General features: G+C 43.4%; 1 long non-coding RNA gene across 2 annotated transcripts in view; it reads left to right on the top strand.

Annotated features, from left to right (window-relative positions):
* LOC106962958 (uncharacterized) overlaps positions 1 to 3,315 on the top strand; it is a 6,866-nt gene continuing 3,551 nt past the window's right edge. For both annotated transcript variants that reach the window (XR_001428085.1, XR_001428084.1), the window contains exon 1: positions 1 to 786. This is a non-coding gene — a long non-coding RNA (uncharacterized LOC106962958). The remainder of the gene's footprint in view (positions 787 to 3,315) is intronic.

Raw genomic sequence — 3,315 nt, 5'->3', positions numbered from 1 at the left:
TCAAGAAGAGAGGTGGCTTTAACGCAGCTGACCTCGCTGGAGCTGTTTAATTTTTCAATGTAACAATGGCAAATCTGCAGGATCCCTGTAGGACCGGAGGCCCGCGCTGTGTGGCCTTGAGATTATCTACGGGCTGAGCCCTCCTCGTTCGAGCTTATTGAACTTCCTCACATCCCCTTGTTTTCGTGGCTCTGAACTTTCCAGGACGCTTTCTGAAAGTCTGTTTTACGCATAGAGACAGGATCCCCCAAGGGGCTGTTAGGAGGTTACAGGGGGGTGGTGAGGGGGTCAGGGAGAAACTGTCAGTCTATTTCCTTTCTCCGGCCTTGGGAAACTGCACCACAAGTCTTTTTTGCATATTTTTAGTGTTCTTGCTGGTTTTTGTCTTTTGAGTATCCACAGGAGGAGACGAACCTATTCCCAGTCCGCAAGAGCAGCTTAGTTTTTCTCATGGATAGCTTATTATTAGTGTTGACGTTTTAAAACGCCTTCTTTACAACCTATAGACGATGGCGTCCAGGAAGGAATGCACAGAGCCTGGAAAGCTTCATATATCTGCGCTGGACTCATGACATTGATTGCTATTGGCTGGGTCGGTATATTACTTTGCCTTGCATAAGTATTCATCTCACTTAAATTTGTCATGTTTTTATAGATTACAAACTTAAACTCCAAATGTAATTTTTTTTTCTCTTTTTTAACAGAAAAATCTGAAAAGTGTGGAGTGCATTTTTCTTCGAGCACCTAACTTCAACCCTTCAACTGTCACCCTCAGGATGCCTACATGTAAGTCAATGGGTTCTTGAAGAGTCATCATGACAGGCAAGGGGTTTGATGCCCCTAAATAAAATACAGTCCAACCACTTTCCTTCAGAAGTGATGTAATTACTACATCTCTGCCTAATTTAATCCAATCATTTAAAAACTCATCACTAACCTTGCTTTTCTATCTTCTATTCCCTGCTTTATTCTGTATTTGATTTTTATTGTTTCCTCTTTTTTTGTGTGTGAAACTGTGACGCATGTTAGTCTGCTTTTGTTGTTTGTAAATGCGCAGTGCGCTGTAATTAACTTAGAAATTGACAGAACATTGGTGAATAAAAAAAACATTGCAAATGTTAGACGATTCTACAAAGAATCGTCTAGAATTGGGGCGGAGTCTTACTTGTTCATTCACTGCAGGTTCGAGCTTTCCATTAAATATTACCAGCTAATTCACTGAGAGGTTTGCAATAATCCGGGACTGAAGGTATCGAAAACGCCACTTTCGAGCCTTTTCAGCGTAGCTCACTCGTTCACAATGAGTCAAAATGGCGTAAGAGCGGTTGTGTCATTCAAACAAAGCGCACAGTCCGGCTTGTTTTCTCTGTCAGAGTTTGCTGCAAGGTCACGGCAGGTGTCGAGAGATCACATTAAGCTGAGCGAGACAGCCATCATAAACCTGCTGGGCGGTCACGCTCGTTTACATTCAGACGGCATTTGCTGAGAATCAGCCAAGCAGCCCAGATAATGTTGCTCTCAGACACGTCTTACCTGCCGCGCCGCATTTCTTCCCGGTGTCACCTCCGAGCACATCGACTCCTCTCCCCTCCTGCGGTGCGAGTTGGCTGCCACTCATGTGTTACTATTAAAATAGCTCCAGTGTGTTGCTTGAATCATCTCAGTTTAGGTAAACAGTGATAAATGTTGATCTGGGGAGTTTACTTCATCTGCAAACTTTGCTCTCGTGTCCAAGGAGTCTGCTTTGTAACTCAGCCTGTGGATATAACACGGCGGGTGCTGATGCATTGTGTCAGATGAGGAGGGAGAACTTTATTTTGACAAAAAACAACGGGCCCCTTTTTTTTTTTTTTTTTTTTTTTTGGAGTTGCTACACTTAGAGCACCTTATAAGCATGTGACACTAATCCTTACTTTTGTTGCTCCTTTCTAATTTCACAATACAATTATTGCTAAGTGAACGGGAAAGTGCATGCCAACAAAAATACGTCCTCGCTGTTTTGATTTGGCCCACCTCTCTGCAGCTGCTCTGAGCGCCGTGGAAAACAAACAGTGCAATGCAGCTGGGCTCCTCCAGAAAGCGAATGGGGAATTTTAATCCCGTTTTTCTCTCTCTCTCTCTCTCTCTCTCTTTCTCTCTCTCTGTCTCTCCTTTAGCACCAGTCAGATTTATTTGGTCATTAAGAAAGGAAAAGCACCCCGCCATCTGAGAGGGATTGGGAAGTGAGAGTGCGAATTATGCCAGAACCCCTGTTGCATACTTAGGAACACAACAGGCCAGGAAATGAATCCCCGATAGGTCAAAGTGCTCAAAACACAGAGGAGGCCAATTAGCTGGGACGGTCACACACTACCGAGATACCTGCGCAGCTCGGATCCGTCTGTCACACTTTAATGCCGAGCACTTAGAACTTGCTAATAGCGCTGCAGTGCAGGCATTAAACAGTGATCAAATTCACAGTAACACTTTTATTGCCTTGAGGCGCATAAGCATTTGCAGCCATGGGCCAACTTACGCATGTCTTTCATCCAGTCCCGCAGCGTGCTCTGAAAACAAACTATCCAGAGATCCTCAAACCATTTCCAGCTGTCACATCCCTGCGCCGGCCTAACTCCTAACCCGATCTGACAGGGCAAGGCAAGGTGAGGGTCGGGCCTCGAGGAAGATTCATAACATGTAACCTAAACTTGAAGCATTATTTTCATAATTGCCTGTGGTTGAAAAATGAAGATCCCAGTGTGCTGCGTCTTTTGTCTCTCTTGTTACCTTTAACACTTTCTCATCTTACAATGGACTCTATATAGGTCTTTATTCCAGCAATAATAGGGCTATGAATACTGCAATGCTACAATTCCATGAAGACGGACTACTACGACTACTAATTGTCCTTGAACTATCCACTCAAGTACTTTAGAGTATTTCTGTTGCACACTTGCAACTTCTTTTGGTGTAAACCCGGAACAGTATCTGTGCATCGTTGGTTCTCCCTAGTAAAGGAACATAAAGTGGCAGAGCCGTTTTACTGTTTTGCTCATTTAACCCCCGGAAAGAGCTTTTGAGTCAGGCGAGGCAGGATATTTAGTGACACAGTCCGCCTGGCAAACAGGCCCCAGTTGGCGATGGGTCGAGATAATGCATATCAGTGACATTAGCGTATTATCTGCTGCAAACCTGTTTTATTTCAGTGCTTGCTTACACACTTAGGTAATAAAACTACTTGTGTGTTTTTTTTTGTTTGTTTTTTTTTTTTTTTTTTTTTTTTTTGAAAAAAACTTTTTTTAAATTTGGGGTTTTTAAAAAGAAAACCACCCCCCG

This window comes from Poecilia latipinna, unplaced genomic scaffold (assembly GCF_001443285.1).
Source record: "Poecilia latipinna isolate Pla-1442-1.1 unplaced genomic scaffold, P_latipinna-1.0 Scaffold1477, whole genome shotgun sequence".
NCBI lineage: Eukaryota > Metazoa > Chordata > Actinopteri > Cyprinodontiformes > Poeciliidae > Poecilia > Poecilia latipinna.
This window is presented reverse-complemented; position numbering and strand designations above follow the sequence as displayed.